We start from the raw sequence: 19664 nt of genomic DNA on the forward strand, positions 1-19664 counted from the left end.
AGGTTTTCTTTTAAAGGTTACTTGATGGTTTTGCCTCAGAGCTCTTAACGATTTTTTCCTTCATCTTGCATTTAGATAACCTGGTGATTATGTGCCTAGATGATAATTATTTTGCAATGAATTGCCTGGGCACTTTCAGCTTTTTGTATTTGGATATCTACATCTCTAGCAAGGCCAAGGAAGTTTTCCGCAATTATTCCCTCAAGGATGTTTTCCAGACTTTTAGATTTCTCTTTTTCCTCCGGAGCACCAATTATTCTTAGGTTTGGTCATTTAACATAATCCCAAACTTGTTGGAGATTTTGTTCATTTTTTCTTTGTCTTTGTCAGATTGGGTTCTTTTTATTTTGTCTTTGTTGGATTCAGTTAATCAAAAAGCTTTGTCTTCAAGCTCTGAAGTTCTTTCTCCTAGTTATTTATTTCCATTGCTGAGACATTCCAGAGTATTTTGCAATTCTCTAATGTGTGTCCTTCATTTCTAGAAGCTGTGATTGTTTTTTATTTATGCTATCTATTTCTCTGGAGTTTTTTTTTTTTTTTTTTTTTTGTCCATATCCTGTATTTTTTGTATTTCTTTAAGTTGGTATTTACCTTTCTCTGGTGCTTTTTGAGTAGTTTAATAGATCTTCTGAATTCTTTTTCTGAAAATTCAGGGAGTTCTTGGTTTGAATCCATTGCTGGTGAGCTAGTGTGATCTTTTCTATGTGTTATATAACCTTGTTTTGTCATATTATTATAATTGCTTTTCTGGTTCCTTCTCAGGTGGGTAGAGTATGTCAGAGAGAAGATCTGGGGCTCAAGAGCTATTGTTCAGATTCTTTTGTCACATGGGGTATTCCCTTTTTGTAATGCTCTCCCCCTTCCCCTAGGGATGGAGTTTCCTAAAATCTGAACTGCAGTGATCGTTATTTCTCTTCTGGGTCTAGCCACTCAGTCAGGCTAAAGGACTTCTGGTTGGTACTAGGGAGTGTCTGCAAAGAGTCCTGTGATGTGATATTTCTTCAGGTCTCTCAGCCATGGATACCAGTGCCTGCTCCAATTGAGGTAGCAGGGGAGTGAAATGGACTCTGTGGAGGTCCTTGGCTTTATGTTTGCTTAGTGAGCTAGTTTTGTGTTGGTTGGCCTCCAGCCAGGAGGTGGTGCTTTCAAGAGAGCATCAGCTGTGGTAATGTAGAGAGAACACAAGCTTGCCCTAGGATCACCTGGATAAGTATTCTGGTTTCTCAGGCAGTGGCCAGTCCCGTAGAGCTCCCAAGAGATTATGTCCTTTATTTCCAGCTACCAGGGTGAGTAGAGAAAGACCATCAGATGGGGGCAGGGTTAGGCATGTTTGAGCTCAGACTCTCCTTTGGTGGGGCTTGCTGTGGATGCTGTGGGGGATGGGGGTGTAGTTCTGAGGCCAAGGGAGTTATGTTCTCAGGGGACTCTTGGTTGCTTCTGCTGCTTCATACAGGTCACCAGGAGAGTGGGGAAAAGCCACCAATTACAGGTGTCACCCAGCTTCCATGCAGCCCAGAAGGCCAGTCTCACTGCCATCATGTCCCCCCAGCAGCACCTAGTTTATTTCCAGGCAGCCAATGAGCAGGGCTGAAAACTTGCCCCAAGATACAAGCCTCCCCTCTGAGAAAGCAAGCAGGGCTTTCAGGTTTCATGCCTCCCTGCCTGCTGCCGTTTCTGTGCTTGTATCTGCACTCCCTGTTCACCTCCTCCCCTGGATTCTGTCTAGAAAACTTCATGTTTGCTCGAAGTTGTTACAAACTTTAGCTGGAAGTTTTCTTCTCCCTGTGGTTTTTCCTCAATTTCACTGGCTGGAAGCCCTCTCCAAGGACCACTGGGAGACAAAGTCAGGAATGGCTTCCCTGGGGATTGTGAGTACCCACACGGCTCTTCCTGTGCTTCCTCTACCCGCATATTTCACTTGGCTCTCTACATTTATCTCAGCTCCAGGCAAGGCCAAATCCCTCTCTTGTGATCTGGATATTCAGGTTCCCCAGTGAGGATGTGTGCTTGGGGGTGAACATTCCCCCTCACACTTTGCACACTCACTGGTTTTCAGAGGTCTCACAGAGCCTGCAGTGGCAAGCTGCTTCCTTCAGTGATTCTCTTGGCTTTTCTGACATGTTCCTGTGGTAGTTCTTGGAACAAAACTTCACGATGTGAATCCCCATATGCTGCTCTGTCCATCCCAGGGAGAGCTATAAGTTAGTCCCACTTCCTATCCACCATTTTTCCAGAAAAGGTTCTAGTGGCCATTCTTGCACTGCTAGAAAGAAATACCTGGTATCAGATAATTTATAAAGAAAAGAGGTTTAATTGGCTTGCAGTTCTGCATGCTATACAGGAAGCATAGCGGTATCTGCTTCTGGGGAAGTTTCAAGAAGCTTCCAATCATCATGGAAGGCAGAGGGGGAGTAGGCATGTCACATGGGGAGCAACAGAGACAGCAAGATGCCATAGACTTTTAAACAGTCAGACCTCATGATAAGTTACCACTATCGCAAGAACAGCACCAAAAGGATGGTGGTAAACTATTTATGAGAAATCCACACCGATGATTTCATCATTTCCCACCACTCCCAACCTCCAATACTGGAGATTAAAATTCAGCATGAGATTTGAGTGAGAACACATATCCAAACTATATCACCCCATGCCTAAGAAAAAATTCTTAAAAATAAAATAAAGTAAGATTCTTTAATAAGTCTATTTGACACTGGATTGTTTTGCTTACTTATGATTATATACAGTTCTAAATGAAAAACAAAATTCAATGAATATTTTTTTAAAGTACATATAAATCTTTTCCAAAAAGCTGAGGTGTATATTTTCCTTCTTTCCTTACTTTTTTTTTTTTTTTTTTTTTTGAGACAGTGTTTTACTCCATCACCCAGGCTAGATAACAGTGCAAGATCACAGCTCACTGCAGCCTTGACGTTCCAAGCTCAGGTGATCCTCAGCCTTCCTGGTATCTGGGATTACAGAAGTGTGCCACGATGCCTTGATAATTTTTGGAGTTTTTTTTTTTTTAGAGATGGAATTTCACCGTGTTGCCCAGGCTGGTCTGAGACTCCTGGGCTCAAGCAATCCACCTTTCTTGGCCACCCTAAGTGCTGGGATTACAGGCGTGAGCCACTGCACTCAGCACATTTACATGTTTTTGTTGTTAATTTTTGAAAATTTTACTTTTCTGGACAACATATTTTGGCTCATTTGCTAAAGTAATAACATTTCTCAACAGAATATTTTACAGAATCTATGTCAATTAAATGCCATTTTGGTCTGAGTTGTAGTATATAAAGTCATTTCTTTAGTCTGACATGATTAATTTCACATTTACTAATTATCCTTTCCTCTTTCTGCATCCTCCATCTGCATCTTTCTTGCTACATCTTCCTATCTCCGTATCTCTCTTATCACCCTCTTTTATAGCACAGCATACACACATATTTTTATGGCATTTGAAAACTAAGTTAAAGTCCTATGTTAATATTATATATTATAAAAAGGGGTTTCTTTGTTAAAAAAGTATCAAAACTGATTAACACTAATAGATTCTATTCATAAAAATATCTCTTCTGTGTTGGAAGGTGGATTAATTTTTTTTTATTGCTGCATAACAAATTGTCTCAAACTTAGCAGCTGATAGCATTATCTCCTGGTTTCCATGGGTCAGGAGGCAAGGCACAGCTTAGCTTGGTCATCTTCTCAGGGTCTCACAAGGTTGCAGTCAAAATGAGAGCCAACATGTATGCTCATCTGAAGGCTCAGCTGAGGAAGAATGAACTTCCTCCTTCATTTGGGTTATTAGTAGAAGGTATGATGATGCAATTTAGGGCCCTGTCTTTACTGGTTGCCATATGGGGGCCACCCTCGGGTCCCAGAATTGCCCATGATTAATAGACTCCACTGAAATTACTTGTTATGTAGGCCTCTTCAACATAACCATAAATTCATTAAGCCCACAAGGGAAGACTTTGTTTCTAGTCTGCTATGACAGGATCTTATAAAATACAATGCAATCACAGGAGTGACATGCTATCACCTTTCCCATACTCTATCAGTCAGAATTAAGATACAAGTCTCTCCCATGCTCAAGGGGAGTTTATCAGCCAATGTTCTCCAGAGACAATAGAACATACATGAGATTTACCTTAAGGATTAGCTCAAAAAACCGTGTGGGTTTCTAAACCTGAAACCCATAGGTAGTTTGATGAGCTGGAAACTCAGGCAGAAGTTGAAGCTTCAGTCTTGAAGTAGAATTTTTTTCTTCTCTGAGACATCTCAGCTTTTTGTTCTCAACACATTCAGCTGATTGAACAAAACCAACTCATGTTGTCCACAGTAATCTCCTTTACTCAAAGGCAGCTAATTATAAACGTTAACCACATCTACAAAATACCTTTATAGCAATATCTAGATTGATGTTTGGTTAAGTAGTGGGGCACTATAGCCTAGACACATAATAATCATCACAGGGAGGGAATTACAAAAATCAGTGGACACTAGGACATAGAAAATCACTGGGATCTCCTTGGAGCCCTTTCACCAAGGAAGGTATTTCGTTGTTTTATTTATTTTTAATTTTTTTTTGGTGGTTGTCTCTAATATTTCTTTGTCTGGTTATAAAAGTAATACGTGAGGAGCATTGGATTTGGGGAGAATGTTTTGAACCCTAGCTGTCACATGCCATCTGCAGGATCTAGACCGGTGACTTTTGAGAACTGCCATTTCTTCATCTGGTAGGCAGGCTAGTGAGCTCTGTCTTGCTCACTCCACATATGGCAGTGCATATGAAATGAGATCACAGAGGGGAAGCACTTGGCAAGCTGGAAGGTGCTGACAAATGGAAGGGGTTAATGTCACCACCCTCAGCTGAGGTAGTACCAAGGTCCAAGCTCCTGCCCCTCCCCCTCTCCTAGCCCCTAAATACACACGCGAATGGAGGGCCACTTGCAGCCTTGGTTTGATGGAGTTGGGGGAGAGGCCACACACATCTTCCACAAGCCTGGCCAGATGGCGCCTCACTGGGGCCCTTTCAGAATCGGGCGTCGACTGTTGCCAGCTGTGTGAGGATGTCCTCCAACTCAAGTCCATTCTCTGGGAAACGCTCAGAGAAGGGTCGGATGAGGTCAGCAGCTGAGGCCTCGTATTCCAGAAGCTGCACATCTGAGCCTTCAAGGCGAATGTTGGGCTGAACGATGAGCTTCCGAGATTCCTTACGCAGCAGCACCATGTCCCTGAGGGTGAAGAAGCCCTCGGGTGGGCACATCAGTGACAGCCGCATACCTCTCGTACAGGGCGCATCCTCCAGCTGCATTCCCTGTGGACTTAAGCACCTGAAGTCTCCCCAGGAAGCGCTCTAGGGCAGGCTGGCCCACAGACTGGATTTTGCTGTGGTCGAGACAGACCCGGGCATCCGGGCACCCGTCGGAGCCTGCGGTGGGAGTGATGGTACCAAGTCCCTCGCCAGCCTCTAGTAAGACTCTCAGGATCACAATGCGGGCCTGCATATGGGCCTGCCGCCAGTTGGAGGCCTCATGTGTGTAGAACTCCAGAGCGAGGAGCCCAGCCTGAGCCATGTTGAGCCAGTACAGGCACATCACCTCCTCCGCGTGAACCCCCTCAAAGCCAGAGGTCTCCAGCACTTGCGGGTGGAGACAGAGGTAGAGGCCCATGCTCTCAGCCCGGCACTCTTTGTAGCTGGAGGCGATGGTGCTGAACTTGCAGTCCCAGGTCTTCCCGCTTCGTACCAGCTCTGAATCTGCTCTCCCATCTCTGGGTTGATCACTGTCTCCTGGTCAAAGTTGAATGCTCCTTTTTCATCCTGCACGAAGAGCTTGCCGCTGCCATAGCCCAGCAGCTCATGCAGGTCCAACTGCACATCGAAGGAGGGCCCCTTCCAGAGGATGTACAGGTCCTTGTCATTCTCCTCCAGAACGGTGAGCTGCTCCCACTGCATGGCGCGGGCCACAGCCAGCACTTTCCCCAGTGACACGTTCTTAAAGCCTTCCTTCTGTCTCAGGTCATTGTAGTTGGAGATGTTGATGCCGGCAGGGATGCCAGAGCCAGCCAAGGTGAGAACATCCAGGGAGGTGAAGTCGGGGGTGAGGAACTTGTCTTTCTCCAAGGCTGGGGGCCAGGGCAACTCCTTCAGCAGCTGCTCTGCCCTCGCCACCAGCCGCTCAGACTTGGCACTCATGGCCTTATTCACCACAGCTACGAAGCCTTCAAATTCTCCTCGGGAACGAAAGGAGTCACGGTAGCTCTGGATGAACCCGATATAACTCTCCACGATGGGGCCTTTGTCCTGGATCCAGAAGCGGGAGCCCCTCCTGTGGGCCTCTGTGGAGTCCTGGGTGAAGCTCTCTATGTACTGGGCCAGCATCTACTCCTGGTGGCTGTTGGCTGCATACTCCTTGGCTTTCTCCAGCTGCTCCACCACCTTCTGGAGGATGGGCACGTAGTTCCCCCGGGTCACCTGGAAAGGACTTTCCGGAATTCGTAGCTCTTCAGCTTGGAAGTCACGTCGGAGTCCAGGGAAGGCTCTGTGCCGAGCACGGAAGACAGCCGCACCTCGTAGTGGGGCTTCACTTCTCTGTGGACCTCTTTGAAGAGCCAGGTGTTGTAGGCACTGAGGTTCTGTGAGTGCAGAAAGTCTTGGGCCAGTTTGCCATCTTCCATGGTACAATTCCCATAGAAATAGGTGGTGATTCCCTGATGGGGAAGAGAGGGGACATGGGAAAGAGGAGTTGCCGAGGTCAGGGCTGCAGGGACCTCATCCTCCCAGCTTAATTTTTTTTTAATCAGATAAGTAATGCATAGATAATAATGTCCACTGATGGACAACGTTTTTTCTCTGTCAATTTCTACTAAAAAATCAGGATGTACTTCTTTTAAATAATGAACTGGTAATTCTGAGGATAAACAAGAAATCCATGAGTAAGCTCTTTATTATTATTATTATTATTTTAACAAGCAGATCTCAAATCAGAATGTTAGAAGTAGTCTACCTCCACACCACCATCTCTCATACCAATGAGCAAAAGCACAAAACTGAAAAAGGTTGTTTCATGTGACATCTATTCCCAAAGAATTTTTTCTTTCTATTTTCTTTCCATATATTTTTTTACTTCTGAGAATAATTTGGGTGTGTTTACATTTGTGCGTATAGGAGAGTGTGCTTGTAACGGAAAAGGAACTTACATGGTGGCAGGTGAAATAATTTGCAACGGTGTGTCAGCCTGAAGTCAAAGTCAGTGAGGAAACCCTCAAATCCTTGGTCTTAGTGCAATGTCGGAGCCTGTAGCTCAAGGTCACAAAATATGAGTAAGGCTCCAAGATCACAGAAAAAGTTTTCCTTAGATTAATGGCAGGGCTGTGCCAAAGATGACTGAAGGGGCACCCTCTGGCATGCTCATTTATCAGGGATTTACTTGTTGGCTAATGATAGCAATAACAGTTTGTATCTGACAGACACAACTGGATATGTGCAGTGAGAAACTATATTTGAACACAAATTATACTGGATCTATATAATTTCCTCTTCTATGGCTTGACCTGTCATCAGAGTCTCTCTCAGTGAAGTTTGTGCTTTCATCTTTTAAAGAAAAAACAATTGTTTTTGAAAAAAATGGTTACACAATTGAAAACTATATCAAATTAACCGTTTTAATTCTTCTGCATTCTTTAGAAGATATTTTCATATGTATATGCAATTTCTAGTTTGCTATAATCATAGAGATACTAGAATTAATTTTTTCATTTAAATTCTTACTGTAAACACTGTGTTCTGAATTTCCTCATAATATTGTTCTATGTTTCTGCTGATACAAAAATTTCATTTGAAATATATGAAATACTGATAAACTAAATAAATTTGCTTTTGCTTATAATCTCACCACCATGCTATAATTACTATTAGCAATATTTTTATATGATCTTTTTGTGACAAATAAGTACATACTCAAGTATATTCACATATATATATGTGCATGTCCATACACATGCAATGATATTTTATTGGATTTTTCCTTTTCTTTTTTGCTTAATGCTATATTGTGAAAGTAGTTATGTCATTAATTTTTCTCTTGAAGTATTACTTTAAATGACTGCAGATTACTTTATTGCATAGTTTTATTTACAACCAACAACCTGAAGTTGAATATTTAATTTTTTTTAATTTTTTAGCATATTGAAGAGTATCGTGATGAAGATTTTATTGTACCTCTGTTCTTAATCCTGAAAATAAATTCTTGATAATAATATTTCCTGGTCAAAGCATATGCACATTTGATAATTTAATTATGTGTATTGCAATTTCAAGGATCATCACTAAAACAAAAGGAATAAAATACATAAATTCTGCACAAGAAAAGGAAAATGAGATGATTAAAATAATCAGCCATAAAAGTTAAAAAACAAGAGAAAAGCAGGCTAGAATATGTATATTAACAAATACCAAAAGAGGCAGATGTAAGTCTAAATATATTAAAACTTACATTGAATATGAAAGGCCCAAATTCTCCAGTTAAATGACAATATTAGCAGATTGAAAAAAAAAAACTAAATATATGCTACTTATGTAAGTCATTTAAAATAGAATGGCTAAAAGTAAAAACATAGAAAAATATATACCATGTAAACCCTAATAAAATAATGCTAGTGCAAATATTTTAATATAAAAACTTTAAATTATAAAACTAGATATAAAAGGATTACTCTCTAATTATAAAAGGTACCATATGTCACATAGCCATACAATTTTACCTGTGTATGCCACTTAATAGCATTGCCTAAAATACTTACAAAAGAAAATAATTATACAAAATTATACCACCTTTCGCAGTAAATGTTAGGAGAGGCAACAACAACAAAATCAATAAAGACATTCATTGATCAACCTAAGTAACAAATTGGTCTAATGAAAGACCCAGATCCCTGTATTTAACATTTATAAATAGGCATTTTTTCAATATACACAGATTATTTAAAACTATTGATAATATAGTGGCCATAAATGATATCTCCATTAATTTTAATGAACAGATTTCATTATAAAATATGTCCCCAATCACAATTTAATTAAGCTAATAAAAATAGATAACCAAAAATATCCCAGTATATTTGAGAATTAAGAAATAAATATTTTATTACTTTTAAAGAGCATGTTGTAATAGAATTGACTTTTTCCTCCTGTGGCATCACAGTTTTTTGTTTGGTACATATGTGGATTAATGTTATCACCATCATAGTGAAATACAAAACAGTTTAATCTCCCTCCAAAGTCTCCCTGTTCCATCTCTCACAACTCCTGACAACCTCTGACTGCTTCTGAGTTCTTACAGATTTGGCTTTTCAAGAATGACATATAAATGGAATCACATAGTATGTAACGTCTTGAGATTGACTTCTTTTACACAGCATAATGCTTTTAAGATTCATCCAAAGTCTTGTGTATTTCAAAAGCAGATTTCTTTGCCTTGCTGAATAGTATTCTATTGTATGAATACACAAGCCACAATTTGTTTATCTGCCCTTGGAGGACATTTGGATTGTTTCTACTTTTTGGCAATTAGGAATAGTGGACATTTATGTAGAGGTTATTTTGTAAACATAATTTTTCAACTCTTAGGGTAGATATCCAGAAGATGGATTGCAGGGTCATATGGTAATTATACATTTGCCAGTCTAGGAAACTACCAAACCTTTCCAGAAAGATTGCACCATTTTGCATTCCTGTCAGCAATGTTTTGAGAGCTACAATTGTTCTGCATCTTTGACGGCACTTCATATTTTTAGTTTTTCGTTTTCTTTTTAAATGTAAGCCATTCTAATGGTTGTACAATGGAATATCATCATGGTTTCATTTTACATTTATCTAATGGCTATTAAAGTTGAACCTCTTCTTTGTCATCCTTATTTCTTCTTTGCTGAAGTGGTTGCTCATGTCTTTTGCTAATTTTTAAATTGGATTGTGTATTTTCTTATTATTGAGTTCTGAATATTCTTTATATACAGTAAATTTCAATTCTTTGTGCATAAGTAAAATGAAAATATTTTCTCATTCTGTGCCTTGTCATTTAAATTTTTTATCGGAGTCTTTCACAGTGCAATAGTTTAGAAAAATTGGTGAAGTTCAATTGACCATTTTAATCTTTTATGAATTATGGTTTTGATATTATGTCTAAGAACTCATCAACCAAACCCAAGGTCACATAGATACTCTCCCATGTCCCTTCCAAACATTTTACATTTTTGCAATTTAGTTTTAGATTTTTGAATCAATTTCTTTTATATTTTTTGACATAATTTCTATATAAGGTGTAAAGTTTAGAGTGAGATTCATTTCTTTTGCCTTTGGATGTCTATTGTTCCAATACCATTTGTTGAAAAGACTTTATTATTTATTCATTGAATGGCTTTTTTACCTTTGTCAGATAATCAGCCACATTTGTGCTCTTTCTTTAATCACTGTTGTCTTTCTTTTATCTATGTGTTTATGCCTTCACCACACCACACTGTGAACCCCAAATATCTGAGAGAGATCTCAGTCAATTTATGAAGTTTATTTTGCCAAAGTTAAGGATTCACACCTGGGACACAGCCTCAGGAGATCCTGACAACATGTGCCCAAGGTAGTCTGAGTAGAGCTTGGTTTTAAACTTTTTTGTTAAACCTTTTTGTTAAACTCTCTAGCCAAAGGTCCAGGAAACGAAAAACCATAACAAGACTTAAGGTTTAACATGTAATCCTTAAGACATGAGACATCAATCGATACGTGTAAGATGAACGTTGGTTCAGTCCGGAAAGGCGGGACAACTTGAAGTGGGGAGGGGGCTTTCAAGTCATAGGTAGATAAGGGACAAACGGTTGCGTTCTTTTGAGTTTCCAATTTGCCTTTCCAAAGTAGGCAATCAGATAAGCATTTATCTCAGTGAGCAGAGGGGTGACTTGGAATAGAATTAAAGGCAGGTTTACCCTATGCAGTTCCCAGCTTGAACTTGACTTTGCCCTTTAGCTTAGTGATTTTGGGGCCCCAAGATTTATTTTCTTTTCACAACACTGACTTGATTACTGCAGATTTTTAGTAAGTCTTAAAATGGGCAGTATGATTCCTTCAACTTTATTCTTATCTTTCTGAATTCATTTAGCTATTCTAGTTCTTTTGCCTTTCTTTATAAATTTAGAATCAGCTTGTCTATATCTGAAAAAAATTTGCTTAAATTTTGATAGATATTACATTAAATCCATAAAACATTTTGAAAAGAATTAGTATCTTTAACAAATTGGGTCTCCAATCAATTAAAATGATAAAATGCTCCTTATATTTAGATATTCATTTGTTTTTTTCATAGGCATTTTGTAATTTTCAGCATCCAGATAGCATACATGTTTTGTGAGAAGTATAACTACACATTTTTTGGAGGTTATTGTATTTATATGAAATTGTATGATATTTCATTTTTAAGTAATTTTTAGATTCTAATTTTACATAGGTAGTGCATAAAGATAAGATTGGTTTTCATGTATTGACCTTGTACTTGAAAACTAGCTAAGCCGACTAGTTCTAGGAATTCATTTCTTTATAGATTCGTTGGGATTTTCTACATAGATAATCATGTTGTCTGTGGATGGGCAGTTTTCATTCTTTCTTTATTTTTTCCTAACACGCATGCTTTTTATTATTTTTTTTTCTGGGCTTATTTCCCTGGTTAATACAAGAAATACATTTTATAAACAAATGTATATGGACTTTCAGTTCCAGGAAAAAATAGAGTGGATGAACTTTTCTCTATTCTTTCTATTAAGTCCAACTAAAAACTAGGGACATGATATATAAAACAAACATGAGAACACTCTGAAAGGTGAAGAAAAGAATGCAGATTATTATTACTATTATTTTTTTGGTTGAATATATCCCAGATTACCTGCTGTAGCACATGGAAACCTGCAAACACAAAAGAGTGCAAACAAAGCCCCAAGGAAAGTCTGTTCTCTCTAGCCAAAGGTCCAGGAAAAGAAAAACCGTAACAAGACAGAAAACTTTTAGATAGTAATTGCCCTGCTTTAACCAAATTCCATGGACTGCATCCCAAACTCCACTAGTAAAGGCCAAGTAGAGAGCTCAGATTTTTATGTTTATCTCACAGTTATGTGGTACCTACCTTCTTCCTTCAAGGTGATCACAAAAGGCAAAGAGGGAAGGGAGGATATTCAGCCCAGCCTGGAATTAAGAAGCTCCCCATCTCTTACACACATACACACTGTGGTATCAATAAACACTGGGATCAGTAATGAAGTGCTTTTTCATTCCATGATGGACAATTTCTGTATCTTGATTGTAAGGGTGGTTACACTAATCAACATCTGGGATAAGAAGGCATAGAAGTAATTTTACGAATTGTATCAACATCAGTTTTCTAGTTTTCATATGGTACTAGAGTTACCAATGTTATCATGGTGGCTTTACACTCTGAACTTTACATAAATTATCGCAACAAATACAAAAGAAGGGCCAGGCACAGTGGCTCACACCTGTAATCCCAGCACTTTGGGAGGCCAAGGAGGGTGGATCACGAGGTCAAGAGATTGAGACCATCCTGGTCAACGTTGTGAAACCCCGTCTCTGCTAAAAATACAAAAATTAGCTGGGTGTGGTGGCGGGCGCCTGTAGTCCCAGCTACTTGGGAGGCTGAGGCAGGAGAATCACTTGACCTCAGGAGGTTGAGGTTGCAGTGAGCCGAGATTGCGCCACTGTGCTCTAGCCTGGCGACAGAGCGAGAATCCGTCTCAAAAAAAAAAAAAAAAAGAAAGAAATAGAATAAAACAGACAAAAGAAACCTCATCCTTATGACCTTATCTAATCCAAAGGCTCCACCTCCAAATGCCATTTACATATGGATTTAGGGATTAAATGTCCAACTTAAACCATAGAAACAATGTATCTAGGAAGAGATGATAATAGATAATAGAAAATGATTTGAAGTGAATTATAATAAACACTATTCAAAATTGTTTAGTGCAGGAAAAGCAATATATAAAAGATAACCCATAGACTTAAATGCATATGAAAGAAAAGTAGAATGGTTGATAAAAATGAGCTCAGCATTTATCTTAATACATTAGAAAAAGATGTGCAAAATAAGTCCAAAAAAGAGCTAAAGAAAGATGATAATAAAGATAACATAATAAACCAATGAAATAAAATATATGCACAGTAGAAAAAGATTAACAATGCCAAACACTGGTACTTCTAAACAAATATCAAAATTAAGAAAATTCTGGAGAGACTGGGAAAGATAAGGAAAGACAGAACGAAAAAAAGAGAGAAAGAGTGGAAATAAAAGCCACAAGAAAAATTTAAAAATCAAATATTACTGTAGCTATTACAGGTTTTGTATATATTTAACAGATAATAAAACATTGTCATAAAAAAGGTTTTACAAAACTTTTGAAGATTTGAATAAAATCAAAAACTTATAATTTACCAAACCTAACTCTAGAAAATTAGAAAACTTAAATAGTTCAAAAGCGTTTAAAAATACATAATACAACAAGTACAGTAATATTTTAAGTGGTAGAAGGGTAGTCACTGTAAGAATTTTCAACTTTGTATGCTTGAAAGTTATAATAATTAAAATGTCAGCATACAATTTTTGTACATAAGCATATACACAGATGTGCACACACACACCCTAAAGTCGCTCTTTAGTGAAATCAACCAAGCATTAAGGAAAGCATACTTCCAATCTTACTCAAGAGTATCATAGTTTTCCTAAGAATAGAAACACAGAGCACTTTCCTCAACTAATATTTCTTTTACCTGCATATCCTTGATACAAAAACCTGTCAAAGATAACATTTGAAGAAGTAACTGTTGGCCAATTTTTTTTTATTCATGAGTTTCTATGCATTTCGTTGAGCAATACAATAGTCAGCTAAATCTAAATTGTGTATTTGTGCACGTGTGTGTACAAATTTAATTATGAAGACGAGTTCAACATTAAAAGATCAACAAACGTTTTCCACTGCTTTAATAGATTACCAGATAAAAATCACTGTATTAATAGGTGAAAAATAGTTAGAAAAAAATCAACTATCAATTCATAGTTTAAAAAATAATTGTTTAAAAATCAGAAGTAAAATTTACTTTCTTAGCCTAAAACAAAAGGTATCTATAAACAAACAAACACACTATTGTAATCATCATACTTACTGGTGAAACATGCATATTGTTTCATTATATGACATTGGTATAAAGCACTACAAATAAACGAATGGAAACACAACAACACAGCAACAAGACTAGAATGTCTGCAATAATCATTTCTATTTAACGTTTTATTGAATATTGAAGTTAGTTCAACAAAGAGAAAAAAATGTGTAAATGATGAAAAAATATCCAAATGCCATTATCCACACATGATATAGTTGGCATGTTGGAAATATTTAAAAATCTATGATAAATGAATTAAAATTAGTAACAGTGTAACAAGGTTGATGGATACAAAATCAATGTATAAATAAAGCAATTATTTTTCTATATACGCTTAGAAAACAGAATATTAAACTTCAAAGCTGCCACCATCTACAATTGCATTAAAAGTGTCAACTATCTAAAAATAAACTCAACAACATGTGTCCAATTACAGAGTTTTTGTGCTACATTAAAGATAAGCTAAATAAATGAAGCCTCATTGTATGAGACAGTTCACACAGAATCAGCATTACTAGCAAACTTCTTAGAAATACAGATTTTTGGGGTCTCACTCCAGAGCTACTTAAACAGAAATTGTGAGGGTGGGGGACTAGCAATAAGCTAAGTCCTCCTGGTGATTCTTATATGCTAGAGTTTGAGAATTACTGATCTAGAGGTGTGAATACTCTTGTGCATGATACAAGCAGCATTGCTTGTCATCCCAAACTAAAAACCATGCAGAAGCCAGTCAACAGTAAATTGTAGCCAACAATGGTAGGCTATAAAGCAATGCAAATAAATGAAGGTGAACACACAATAATATGGATGAATCTTACAACATATTATTAAGTAAATAAAGGAGAAAACAAAACGATATATTCCATTTGTTTCTATTTATATAAAGTGCAGAAAGAGGAAAACTTAAGCTATCCCGTTTAGGAATGCACACATGGGTGGCAGAACTAAAAAAAAGCAAGGACATGAGTTCTTCTTACTTTTTCTTATATGTTATATTTAACAATAAAATCGTCTAAAATTAAAGTTAAGAGATATGGAAATTATATAAGGGAATTCTGACACGTACTGAAGAGACATTCTACAAGGAAAGAATAAAACAAATGGAGGAGAAACAATATTTAAGGAAATAGTAGATAATATGGTAGTATGACAGATGGAAGAAAGCAAACTGAGCCCTCATACTGAAACTAGTGCTGAGAGCTCAACGGGATAAAAAGTCCCACTGATAGAAAAATAATAGTAAAACCTAAAATCAAGAAAAGTAGAAAATCCTATAATCTTCCAGAAAGAGGGAAAAAAAGGTAGCTACAAGTGGATAAGAATCAGATTGATATATCATATTTCTTACTGACAGCCCAGATGCACAAAGACAAGGGAATAATGTCCTCGGTGTTTTGAGGAAAAATGACTTTGAGTCTGGATATAACAAAAGTGTTATCCAAATCTGAATGAGAAATAAGATAGTGTCAGACATGCAAGGACACGGAATATTCGCTGCCCACAGACCTTCCCTTTTAGAATCATTACAGGATGTATGCCAGAGACAGGGAAGATGCCTGAAACAATTACTAAACTTAGACTTCCTCTTAAAAAGAAAAAAAAAAAAAACTCTCAAAAAAGACCAGAATAAATGAATGAATGAATGAATAATGCTCAGAGCTTAAGCCTTAACCATTAAGCTGCAAGCACTCTCAGAAGGATACATTTGTTTAAAATGGGGTTTCCAGTGAATTTTTGCAAAATTTGTTGTGGAACATTCTGTTCATTGTACTTATTTACCATGAGTTTTGTGTTCCTATCTGTACAGTTGGCTTCTGCATGTTTTTGGCTATGTTACTCTCTGATCGGATTATTGTCCCTCTATGTTTTCTACTTTATAAGATTTCTCTAAATTTCTAATGTGCTGATGTTGCTTTGATATTTTCCATTACTTTTCATGTATACTTATGTTTTTATATTCTTTTCTGGGATTTTGAGAGAGAGAAAGTAGGTACATGTATCTGGTCCATCATCTTAAGCACTATCCAAACTGAATGTAGTAAGTTTCTACAGAAGATTTTATTCAAAAAAAATTATTCGGCTGCTAATCCAAACTTATTCAATGAAAATATAAGGAAATTGGAGGCCAGATTACTTAAACGGTTTGACTTGGTGGATGCAGTAAGCTGGGACAGAATCGATATCAAATTTTAGTTCTTCCCAATGACAAAATGTTTCCACTGGATCATGCTGAATATTTGATCAAATTATATTTACACAAAGTATTTATCAAAGTAAAAAATAACTATGAAAGAAATAAAGAATTCAATATTAGGAAAGCAAATGTTAGCCTTCTATAAATATGAAAACACTACTTTCCATAATTTTCTCAGCATGCAACTAGGTTCTGCCTCTAATTTGGATGCTGAGAGATAATTATATGTAAAAAAATCAAAATTTGAAAAAATCTAATTTGTCTATTTTGCTGAATCTCTTGAACATAAAACTAACTCCAACACAGTCCATTCTATAATTAATTTCTGCCTCTCATGGTTGATAGTGATTACAATTAGCATTCATCGGTCACTTTATGTTCCAGTAGAGACACAGTGTTAAGTGCTGCCAAGAGACTTGTAAACCGTTTTACAGATGAAGAAACTGATGCCACTACAAGTTTAAAGAAAAATGAACAAGAGCACACAAATTTGGAGGCCTGCATTGTGAGCCATTAAGCTACATTTCCTTACATTCAGAGTTATCAGTGATGTGTTGATAAATGTTTAGCAAGAGACAGCTAGAACTGGGGACAGGAGACATAAATTGTAGTTGATTTTTGTGCTGTAGATATACCCACTGTGGTTTATTTTAAGACATCAATTGATGTCCATGAAAGAGATATTAGGAAGATTGGGCCGAAGCACACCATTATATAGGGTTTCCACTATGCAGATAAAATAGACATTAATAACCACAAGCACTAAGCAACAGTAAATGGTAGGAAAATAATTAGAAATTATGAGTTCTGAGCATTTCTTTCCTATGTTTTTAATGTTATTTAGTTGTAAGTTTCTATAATTTAATTTTTAATAATATCTCTGTTTAGAAACAGGCTCCCCAAAGTTCTCAAAATGTGACAATCACCTCGTATAATCTGGTATGAGTTGGCTTTAGTACACTAGAGGAGTTAGTCATGAGTGTTTTTGCTCTACCTGTAGTTTGGGGATACAAAAAATATTCATAGCTATAAATTGGTTTTGCTTATTAAAATACCTGCAGAGTAGGCCAAGTGCGGTGGTTCATGTCTGCAATCCATGCCCTTTGGGAGGGAGGCCAAGTTGGGAGGCTTGTTTGAGGCCAGGAGTTCGAGACCGGTCTGGGCAACATAACAAGACCCCTGTCTCTACAATAAATAAAAATGTTAACCAGGTGTGGTGGCAAGTGCCTGTGGTCCCAGCTACTCAGGAGGCTGAGGAATGATGATTGCTTGAGCCCAGGCTGCAGTGAGCTGATTGAGCCATTGCAATTGCACTCTAGCCTGGGAGACAGAGTAAGACCCTGTCAAAAAAAAGAAAGAAGGAAGGAAAGGAAGGAAGGAAGGAAGGAAGGAAGGAAGGAAGGAAGGAAGGAAGGAAGGAAGGAAAACCCTTGCACATCATATTGCATATTGGTTTATCATTTTGAAGAAGAGAAGATAGCTTTTGTTTGTTTGCTTGTTTTGAGATATGGTGGATTACTTTGCTCATTTTTAAAGTCAGAACCATAGCCCATTGTTGTACATACGATAATGAAGTGAATTTATAATACTGAAGTGTTATGTATCATTACATATACCCATGCACTCACATATATATGAAAAGAGCATTTCTACCAATTGATCTACATGTGTGTATTTATATTTAGATATAGAAAAAATAAATTTAGGAGAATAAGTTAAATTTTAAAAAGTATTGCCATAAAAGGTAATATTAGAAAGTACTTGAAGACTTTGTATTTATGATACTGTATGTATCAGTGCTAACTAAAGGGTGAAATCTGATTCACTCGAAGTTAAATCCAACTCTGCATCCATGGAAAGTTTAGTGGTGGCAATAGACAAATAATGGTCTTTGGTTGAAGCTTCTGCTAAAAACATTTCTCTTTCAAACACAGAATTCAAGACAAGGTCATTGATTGTGTTCCATAAACAACCTGTTCTATTATGTATGGCTTCCGCATTTTTGCCTTGAGATGGTTTTCATTCACGCTAACACTTATCGCTCATCTGTCTGTAACTTCTATAGAATGCCTTATTTTACCATTGAACAGATCAAGATAAATGATGCTTTACTGGGAGGTAAATAAGACTCTTGAATTTTTCTTACACTGAAGTAATTATTATTTGGTCCAAAACTATTAAAGGTAAGTGACATTGTACGGTTAGAAAAGAACTTCAGCTTTGGCTCTAAATTCTACTGATGCTGTGAGATGCTTATTTAATTTGATTGCATACATATACATATATCTCCACAAGTATATATGTTTCAAGGCTATCATGTAAGGCTAATAGAATGTCTAATGCAATTGCTATACTTAAAAGTTAAAACAAATTTTAATTTGCTTTTTGGGTTTGCATGTTTTATCATAAAGGACAATAAATTATTTGTCCTTATATCTGATTTTGACATATTTTTCTATTACAGAAGGAGTAAAAAAACTAAACATTAAGTGGTTATCTCCATTTCACATTACATAACCTACAAGTTTGTTGCTGCAAGGAAAGAAATTTCAAGGAAATTGATTTGGGTTGTCAGATGGAAATACATGTCTGCAAAATATTAAGTTCTCCATCACCAGAGGTATTCAAGTATAACTTCCATGACCACATATTCATTTTATAGTAGAAGGGATGCAAACATAAGATGAGTGGGGAACAAGGAAAGGGGGAGATTAGTGATTTAAGTTACCTTTATAGTCTCTCTTACCTGTTTGATAACCTGAACTGTCTTTTCTCCCTTCTTTTATTCTGTAAAACAGCTTAATCATTCAGTATCCTTCTCTCATAAGAAAATGGTGTGATGTGTTTATCTGGCAATCATATATTTATAACATCTGCCTTAATTATATTAGATTGAGGTCTGAAACAAAAGAGCTTGATGTGGTGAAAAACCCACAGGATCAGCAATTGAAATACCTGAATTGTTGCCTCAGCTATACCATTAGAAATACTATGATTCTGAGAAAGCTATCAGGCTTCAGGGTATTCTGTACTAAGTAGGAGAGTACTAGTCTTTTGATATCTAAGTTTGCTAGAAGCTCTAAAACTACATGATGCTAATATCGGCTCTCTATCTCAATTATCTCCAAAACGTGAGATGGGTTATACTTTCTCAACTTCTGCCACTTACTATCAAAATTCACATAAAGAAAAGTGTTCCCTGTGTGAACCTCATTTGCTGATTTTTAGATTGAAGTTAAGAATCTGTTTATTGAT

The 19664-nt window shown here is 37.1% G+C and overlaps 1 pseudogene; it reads right to left on the reverse strand.

The window, feature by feature from the left end:
- Positions 1-2887: 2887 nt before the first annotated feature.
- Positions 2888-19216, reverse strand: LOC102140700 (dipeptidyl peptidase 3 pseudogene; annotated as a pseudogene).
- Positions 19217-19664: the final 448 nt, after the last annotated feature.

The sequence above is a fragment of the Macaca fascicularis genome, chromosome 15 (assembly GCF_037993035.2).
Source record: "Macaca fascicularis isolate 582-1 chromosome 15, T2T-MFA8v1.1".
Lineage (NCBI taxonomy): Eukaryota > Metazoa > Chordata > Mammalia > Primates > Cercopithecidae > Macaca > Macaca fascicularis.